Below are 9,262 nucleotides of genomic sequence, written 5' to 3' on the forward strand. Positions count from 1 at the left end.
CCGGAGCCCCTCCACGGCGGCGCGGAGGGGCTCCGGCGGGGGGGCAGCCCATGCGCGCCTGGGATGCCCCCCCGCCGGCTTCCCCCGAGGCTTTCAAAGCCGCGGAGGGGCTCCGGTGGGGGGGCAGCCCATGCGCGCCTGGGATGCCCCGCCGCCGGCTTCCCCCGAGGCTTTCAAAGCCGCGGAGGGGCTCCGGCGGCGGGGCATCCGGCGTACAAGACGACCCCCGATTTTTGGGGGATGTTTTTTAACATCAGAGGTCGTCTTGTACGCCGGAATATACGGTACACATAATTTGACACGTGCACCCTTGTTTATTGCATACATTCAAAATCATAAAACACATAGTCCTCCCCCTCCTCCGGAGACAAGATGTTACGCATGTAACACTCATGGTCCTCTGTTGTCTGTCTTTTGGTAACACTGGGGGCACGTCTTCCTTTTACGCTTGTGATTTTTGGCAACGTAGAAGCCGCACTTATCTCAAAGGCGTCTGGTTTTACAATCAACTTTACCAGCAGCCGCCAGCGCCTGGTGTCTTTCTAAACAGGCCTCAGACCGGCAAAACAGCTTACAGCTGGGACAGCGCTTTTTTCGGCGACCACTTCACTGCACTCAGCCCCATGACAAGTACCACAGCGGCTTTTACAGGCGTGCTGGTGTTTGTGGTTGTTTGTGGCAGAACAGTCGTTGCACAGATACAGGGCCCCATCAAGGGAGTCATGTTTAAAACACCGTAATAATGCTTGTCATGTAACAATACAAAAACAGTCTTGGGGTATCGTACCCCCCCCATTGTCAAAAAGTACCAATTCCTCTTTTCATGACGCAGCACAGCGATAGTCATGCCTAAGCACTCTTCGAAAGAGCTCAGTCTGTAAAACTCATAGACTCATAGACCCATAGGGCTGGAAGAGACCCCAGAAGGTCATCAAGTCCAGCCCCCTGCTCTAGGCAGGACCAATCCCAACTCAATCAACCCGGCCAGGGCTTTGTCAAGCCAAGACTTAAACACCTCTAGGGATGGAGACTCCACTACTTCCCTAGGGAACCCATCCCAGTGCTTCCCCACCCTCCTAGTGAAATAGTTTTTCCTAATATCCAACCTGGACCTCTCCCACCACAACTTGAGCCCATTGCTCCTTGTTCTGCCATCTGTCACTACTGAGAACAGCCTCTCTCCATCCTCTTTGGAACCCCCAAAGAGAGCCTAATTCGAACTCCCTACTCCATGCCGCGTGTAGCCGCGGGCACGAAGTCCGCACTAACGGGGATTTTAAAATGGCGGCGCCCGGCAAGATGCAAATCAAGCCCGGGATATTTAAATCCCGGGCTTCATTTGCAACTTTGAATGCCTACATTAGCCACCCTAGTTCGAACTAGGGTGGCAGTGTAGACATACCCTTTGGCTATGTCTAGACTGCAAGCCTCTTTCGAAAGAGGCTCTTTCGAAAGATACTTTCGAAAGAGCCTCTTTCAAAACAGAGCGTCTAGACTGCACGTTGAACTTTTGAAAAAGCGGCTTGCTTTTTTGAAAGAAAGCATCCAGTGAGTCTGGATGCTCTCTTTCGAAGAAGCCCTATTTACATTGAAGAACGCCTTCTTTCGAAAGAGGAACTTTCGAAAGAAGGCGTTCTTCCTCGTGAAATGAGGTTTACCGCCATCGAAAGAAAAGCCGCGTTCTTTCGATTTAATTTCGAAAGAACGCGGCTTGAGTCTGGACGCAGGGGAAGTTTTTTTGGAAAAAGGCTACTTTTCCCGAAAAAAACCCTGAGTCTGGACACAGCCTAAGTGATCAGCTTGGCTTCCTTTTTTTAGGAACAAAAGACAGGACTATGTAGCACTTTAAAGACTAACAAGATGGTTTATTAGGGTGATGAGCTTCCGTGGGCCAGACCCACTTCCTTAGATCAATTTCTTCCACTATTTGATCTGAGGAAGTGGGTCTGGCCCACGGAAGCTCATCGCCTAATAAACCATCTTGTTAGTCTTTAAAGTGCTACATAGTCCTGGTTTTTGTTTCAGCTGCACCAGACTAACACGGCTGCATCTCTATCATTATCCTTTTTTAGGGAGTGACACGCAGCCTGTTGCCTTGTGTGGTGTGCTACCCGCTTATCTGGGCTGGTGCAGACAGACTTGCAGAAGAAGCCAAATTGATGGGTTAAAAGTAGGGATGTAACCGGTTAACTGGTAAACATCATCGAGCGGGGGACACTCCAGTCTGACTGGGCCCCCCGCCTGTGAGATTCTGGCTAAACGGTTCACTGGATAAACATAGCACTTGACCAGTTAACTGATTACATGGGCTTTTGCATCCCTAGTTAAAAGGCGTCCGTTCCTTTGCGCTTACGTGGCTGAGTTTGTCTAGCCAATACGAACTGATCATTTTTGGGTCCAGAAACCCCAGCGCCTGGTAGAGGCGCCTGGCCCCATCTCATTATTGGGCGTTTGTGAGTCTTTCACTTGATAACAGACCCGGGATGCTGCCAGCAAAGCACACGTTATTTCCCTGATCATGTAGGTCAGTTACATGCTTTCTTTTTTCCCCTATGATTTTACGGTACGTGATAGCCTTTAGGGACCTTGCAGACCCTTCGCCCGCCCTGTTTTGATAATCGTCACAACCAAGCTTCAAGTCCCGGTCCCCACGACCCCCGCATTACTCTGCACCACTGAAACAAAGTGCTTCAAAAAATCTGCCGTGTTTAAATCTTCCCAAGACCTGCGCAGAGAAAAAAGGGGCTGGTTGAGACCCAGGGCATCTAAGCTGCACGAAATCTTCAGGGCCCAATTGTCTATTAATATTGTCTAGCAGATTTTGAATAGTGGTGTCAATAGCAGCCATGGCCTCTGCAAATCCCGCTATTCTGTCCAAATTAGCAAAACGGAAATCTTGGTTATATTTGGGGTCTTAGACAGTGTCTCACCCACTCCAAATATTGAGGACACTGAGGGGGGATATGATAGAGGTCTCTAAAATCATAAGTGGTGTGGAGAGGGTGAATAAAGAAAAGATATCTACTTGTTCCCATAATAGAAGAACTAGAGGACACCAAATGAAATTAATGGGGAGCAGGTTTAAAACTAATAAAAGAAAGTTCTTCGTCACACAGCGTGTAGTCAACCTGTGGAACTCCTTGCCAGAGGAGGCTGTGAAGGCTAGGACTATAACAAAGTTTAAAGAGAAGCTAGATAAATTCATGGAGGTTAGGTCCATAAAAGGCTATTAGAAATGGTGTCCTTGGCCTCTGTTTGCCAGAGGCTGGAGAGGGATGGCAGGAGACAAATCGCTTGATCATTGTCTTCGGTCCACCCCCTCTGGGGCACCTGGTGCTGGCCACTGTCGGCAGACAGGATACTGGGCTAGATGGACCTTTGGTCTAACCCAGTACGGCCGTTCTTATGTTCTTATAAATACATCTGAGGGGGGTTGGGAGAATCCACAGCTTCAGCAGTGGGGGTTGGGGGATTCCCTTTCCGGGCTGGGGGAGCATTTTCGTAAACCCACTCTGGCTTTTCTACGTTTTTTTCGCCCAAAGCCTTCTTAGTCTGTTAGATCTCCCGCACTCCCCCCCCCCCCGTACCTTTTTAGCTTTCGTGCTTAGTCACTGACGCCCTTCCCCGTTTGACCAGTTTTCCAAGTTTTCAATCATCTTTTTTGTTTCTGCCAGCTTTTGGGCTAAATCCCCGCTGTCTTCTGGAAAGTTCTGCTTTTGCATCACTTCCAGAACCAGCCTGGGAAACGTTTTCTCCAGCAGCTGCCTCACACCCACATAAACGTGTCTTAGTCTCACACTAAGATCGAATAATTCAATGATGCATTGCGAGCTGTCACTTAGATCCCTGTCTCTAGGCTTCTTGGCACCACAAACTTCGGCCCAGGGGCTCTCCCTGACCCCATGCCAGGGGGCGGCTGGGGGCTTATTGACCCCTTTTACAGAGCACTTCTTTTGAGGGTTGGCGGTATTGCTACCCCCTTGCGATGCTTACCCCCAACCCCGGATACAGCGTCGCTCGCCCTTTTGAACCCCCGCTCGCTTTGTCTGAGACAGGCTGGGGACAGGCAGGGTAGATCGAGATCGGGGGCGTTGGTCTTTCTTGTCACTCTGGAAAGTGTTCTCTGCCGTGGAGGCGGCTTTCTTGGTCCTTTCCACAGGCTTCTGTGCCCTTTCTTCTCGCAAAAGTCCGGCGTCTATAGCTAACATCACACAAACAGCCCGTTTCAACACACACCTTTTACTAGCAGACAAGCACAAATCTGGCATAGCCGTTAAAAGATCAGCCCGGCATAGGAGAGGCGTTAAAGTCTGGGGGGTGGGGGGGTGGAGACCCCTACTCTGCAGGGGGAAAAGTAACAGCGACAAATACAAAAGGAAAAACTATGTAGCACTTTAAAGACTAACAAGGTGGTTTAATAGGTGATGCGCTTTCGTGGGCCAGACCCACTTCCTCTGATCATATTCTGGAAGAGAATTGGCATGACCATATATACCAAAGAATACAATGAAAAAAGTGAAATATGGTCATGCCAATTCTCTCCCAGAATATGATCGGAGGAAGTGGGTCTGGCCCAGGAAAGCTCATCACCTATGAAACTATCTTGTTAGTCTTTAAAGTGCTATGTAGTTTTTCCTTTTGTTTTAGCAAGATCAGACTAACACGGCTACCGCTCTATTACTAAGTGACAAATACAACAGCCCACACACCCACCTTGTAACAATTCAGCACTAGTTGGTAAAGTATCCGCTCGCCCCACATCTGGCCCTAGATTAAAACAGAAAAATGCCTTTTTGGTTCTTTTGTTTCAAACAATGCAATTGTAATTTTGTACAACAACCCACAGCTTACGGAGATTTAACTCTGCCACGGCGGCCTCTGACAGATCGGGTGAAAAGGCATCATCCTGTTAAAAAGCAGTTATTAACTTGTAAGTCATGACAGCGCCAGGCATGAAAAATATAGCCGTACACACAGATTAAAATGCTCTTACCACCGTGTTGCTCTCCATAGCGAAATTTTGAACAGTGATAGCATGCCAAAAGTTCTCTCCCTATTTATAGCTAAATCTTAAAACAAGTTTGGGTGTATGGTGTGGGGTGATAAGGAAACTCTTGGGTAATTGGGAGTAGGGATGGAATACAGGATGTTTGTTAAAACGGGATGTACAGCTGGTGGGCATTGTTGTATTTCAAACCAATGTCAGATTCCCATACTTTCAGGACAGCCAGATAAAAGCTTATCTTCCCCCCCTTATCCCTTATCTCTGCTTACAGGCACAGGAAAGCTGTAAGGGAGAAGAGGGCAAGCCGTAAGGTAACTGACACCTTACAGTAAAAACTCTCTGTTTTTAATTGCAAATGTGTGATAGTCTTGGGAGGGACATAGGTTTAATTAAAAGCCCACCCTAAAATCAGCCCGGTCATGCTGTCTCATTCTGTGGAATTTTTTTCTTTCAGATCCCCAGAACTAGTCAATTGCTGTAAGAAAGCAGGCTTGCCACCCAGGTTGGGAAATAAAAGAGGTTATTGCTTGGAAAAACTTTCACTTTGGCTGCATCTAGATTGGCATGATTTTGCGCAAATACTTTTAACGGAAAAGTTTTTCCGTTAAAAGTCTTTGCGTCAGAGAGCGTCTGTGCTGGCATCTTTTGCGCAAGAGATGTGCTTTTGTGCAAAAGCATCCGTGCCAGTGTAGACGCTCTCTTGCGCAAGAAAGCTCCGATGGTCATTTTAGCCATCGGACTTTCTTGCGCAAAAATTAACGTGGCTGTCTACACTGGCTCTCTTGCCCACGAATACCTGCGCAAGAGGGCTTATCCCTGAGCGGGAGCGTCGGAGTATTTTCGCAAGAACCACTGATTTTGTACATTACAAAGTCAGTGTCCTTGCGCAAATACTCCCGGCCAGTGTAGACACGTGGCAAGATTTTGTGCAAAATCGTGTCCGTCTAGACGTAGCCTTTGTGTTTTATGCCAGGGAGAGATGTTAAAGTCTTGGGGGAGAGGGGTAACTCGGCATGGGGGAAAGCAAAGCAGCATGTCAGTTTCAGACAGGGGAGGAAAGGGGGTTGGGAGAGTGTGACAGCATGTTGGGGGTTCCCCCGATCCTGCACCCCCGAAAGGACACGAACAGACTCCACCAGCCACTAGAATAAAGGGAGTTTATTGTCCCTTCAGGGTACAGCACAGCACAGATGTAATCTGGTTACAAGAATTAGGGCTAGGATGCCTCAGGCCCCCCCTTGAGATGGGGGTGACTGGGCCCCTACCACCCCAGACCCCTCCTCAGTCTCTCCCCTTCATGGCTCCGGCTTAGCCTGTACTCTCCCTGCTTCCCCTGACAGCCACTGCCCCTTCCCCGGAAACCTCCTGTTGGTCTCTGCCCCCCGCCTTTGTCTTTCTCCCTGGGAGGCTGATCCTGGGTGTCTGGGTTAATCCACATTTGGGAGATTCAGTGGGAATCTCCCATCCCAGCGCAGGGGGACCCCGGTCACAGAGCAGACAGCCCCCCACTACGGCACAGAGAGCCCCTGAGATTTTGATTCTGCAAATAAGGATCGGGCGTGTGTTAATTTCAAACATGTGTGTAGCGCCCCCTCCCCTCACCCCGGCTAACGCGCCCCGAACAACCGGCTTAAATTGCACAGCACAGAGAGGGGAATGAGAGGGACTTAACTTGTCAATTTCAATAAGAAAACAGATTTATTACCAAGGTCGGGAAATATCTTGTGTTTTATGCTGGTGAGAGGATAAAGTCTTCAAGGGAGGGGGCATAGAATTACACTTGTTCCAGAACATTAAAAATTAACTGGTCAAAGTGTGTGTGTGTGTGGGGGGGGGCTTCTGGTTGGACAGTTGGAAAGTATGGGATACTTCTGATTGGACAGATCGGCTGCCCGGAGCTGGCAACACGTTGAAGATTTCGAGGTGCTCAGGCAGGATATACAAGTTCCTGAAACCGAATGATGCAACCACGCCCTGGCTCAGCCCCAGGGACTCTCCCCCCCACTTTTCCTGTCCCTGCTGCACCCTTACGCCTCCTCTTCCCTGCATCTTACCACCTCCCCGACTGCTCCCCATCCCCACTTCTCCCTCTCCCTCCCGCAGCCTGCTCAAGAGCTGTTCCCCCGTGCAGGAGGCGCTGGGAGGGGAGGACCGAGTTGCTCAGGAGCCGGTGGACCCCAGGGGTCTGTCCAGTTTGAGAAATGCTCTCTAGTTCCTTGCACTCTGGTACGTCTCTCCAGAGAAGGTCTCCGCAGCGGGTCCACTCCTGACGCATGTTCAAACCATGACCACATTAGGGTTGCCAGGTGTCTGCTTTTCGCAGCCTCTGTCCTGTAAAAAAAAAACACAGAAAATTATTTTTCTCGGAGGGAAAGCCAGTGGAGACGTTCTTCCCCAGCTGAGTCTGGCGTGGATGGGGGAGCAGGGTTATTTAAAGGCACAGTGATCTTCTTTTTTTTTCCCAAAAATGTTTGGTCCCCCGTTTTTTTTTTTTTCTCAACCAATTTTTTTCTCGCCATGTTTAGTATCCTTTTTTTTTTTTTCTGGAAAGGATCTGGCAACCTAGCCATTGTCTGGAATCTTCTGCAGGAAGGGCATGTCTCACCCCAGCGGCTACACCACCAATCCCACCCAGACAGCAGTAGCGGCCCACCGGGTGTCTCACCTGGCCCGATTGCCACTGCTGTCTAGCTGTCTCGCCGCGTCCAGATCTGGCCGAGCTTTCCAAACACAGCAGCGGCTAAACTGATTCGCTGTGGGCCACATCCTAAAAATGTGTAGATGGCGACCCATGACAATTACAACTGCCTTAAAAGGCCAATGCCTCCCACAGGAGCATTTCTTTTTCTGTTCAAAAGGTTAGGAAATTCACTTCCCAAAACTTGATTACTGCAAACTTACGCTAGCCCGGTGGTATGACCGGCGCACTTTCCCAGGGCCTGGAGTTCAATAAAACAAACGTCTGAAAGCCGGAAATGACAAGTTAAAGTATTTGGAAATGCAACTTCCGGCTGTAATTCACCAGAGCAAAGTCGCTCACTAGTTTAACCCCTCTGGGTTTAAGCCCAGCATGAAATTCCTGTCCGTAAACATGGGTGTATGTGTCCGGGTAAACATAGTAAATGAAGCAGACAAGGCTTCTATATAAAACATTGGCACCCCCACATCTGGAATACTGCAGATGTAGTCGCCTGGTCTCAAAAAAGATCTCTTGGCTTTGGAAAAGGTTCAGAAAAGTGCAACAAAAATGATGAGGGGTTTGGAACGGGTCCCATAGGAAGAGAGATGAATAAGACCGAGACTTTTCAGCTTAGAAAAGAGGAGGCTAAGGGGGGATAGGATAGAGGTCGATAAAATCATGACAGGTGTGAAGAAAGTGAATAAGGAAAAGTGATTGACCTGTTCCCATAACATTAGAACTAGGGGTCACCAAATGAAATGTATAGGTGGCAGGTTTAAAACAAACCAAAGGTAGGTTTTCTTCAAGCAGCGCACAGTCAACCTGTGGAACTCCTCGCTAGAGGATGTTGTGAAGGCCAGGACTTTAACAGGGTTCAAAAAAGAACTAGATACATTCACAGAGGTTAGGTCTGTCAATACTTACTAGCCAGACTGGGCAGGGATGGTGTCCTTGGCCTCTATTTGTCAGGGGCTGGGAATGGGAGACAGGGCAGGGATCATGTGAGGATTCTCTGTTGTGTTCCCTCCCTCTGGGGCACCTGGCACTGGCCACTGTCGGCAGACAGGACACTGGGCAAGATGGGCCTTTGGTCTGACCCGGTCTGGCCGGTCTTACGTAAGGGAACCTCCTAGGTGATAGCAGTAGTAGGTCTCTTCCCCTCTGAGCTGAGCCAGTAGATGGCGACACCTCCCCCTCACTCTGTTTCACTGGCACAGGGCACGTCAGTTTCATGTGCCTGAGACTTTCTGTCCCAACACAGACTCCTCTGGCTCCAAGGGGCTGGGCCAGCTGATCCGGCAGCAGGTTGCTCGTACTCTGTAGCCCACGCTGACGCCCAGCCCAGCCCTGCCTGGAGGGGGAATGAGCCCCGCTCCCGTGTGGCGTGCCCGCAGCAGGGAGCAGACCCGCAGCCTCAGGATCGTAGCCCCCCAGGCTGGAGCGCAGAGCCCCACTTTGGTCGGCTCGTCAGTCTCCGTGCGTGGCCCAGGCTCCAGGGGAGAGCACAGGTGGGTCAAGGAGGCCGCATGCGCCATGGCAGAGGGGGAATGATCCTACAAAGCTCATCCCCCCCCGCC

General features: G+C 49.9%; 1 long non-coding RNA gene across 3 annotated transcripts; it reads right to left on the minus strand.

Annotated features, from left to right (window-relative positions):
• Positions 1 to 1,984: 1,984 nt before the first annotated feature.
• On the minus strand, positions 1,985 to 7,812 carry LOC106732947 (uncharacterized). Of its 3 annotated transcripts, none has more exons than XR_012905098.2 (4): positions 7,671 to 7,812; positions 4,852 to 7,336; positions 4,714 to 4,767; positions 1,985 to 4,201 (listed from the first exon to the last, which is right to left on the minus strand). It is a non-coding gene; the product is annotated as an uncharacterized LOC106732947 (long non-coding RNA). The 3 variants fall into 3 exon arrangements; XR_001369186.4 differs by having other exon boundaries at positions 1,986 to 4,201; positions 4,994 to 7,336; XR_012905097.2 differs by having other exon boundaries at positions 4,714 to 7,336.
• Positions 7,813 to 9,262: the final 1,450 nt, after the last annotated feature.

The sequence above is a fragment of the Pelodiscus sinensis genome, chromosome 7 (genome assembly GCF_052426305.1).
Source record: "Pelodiscus sinensis isolate ZL-2025 chromosome 7, ASM5242630v1, whole genome shotgun sequence".
NCBI lineage: Eukaryota > Metazoa > Chordata > Testudines > Trionychidae > Pelodiscus > Pelodiscus sinensis.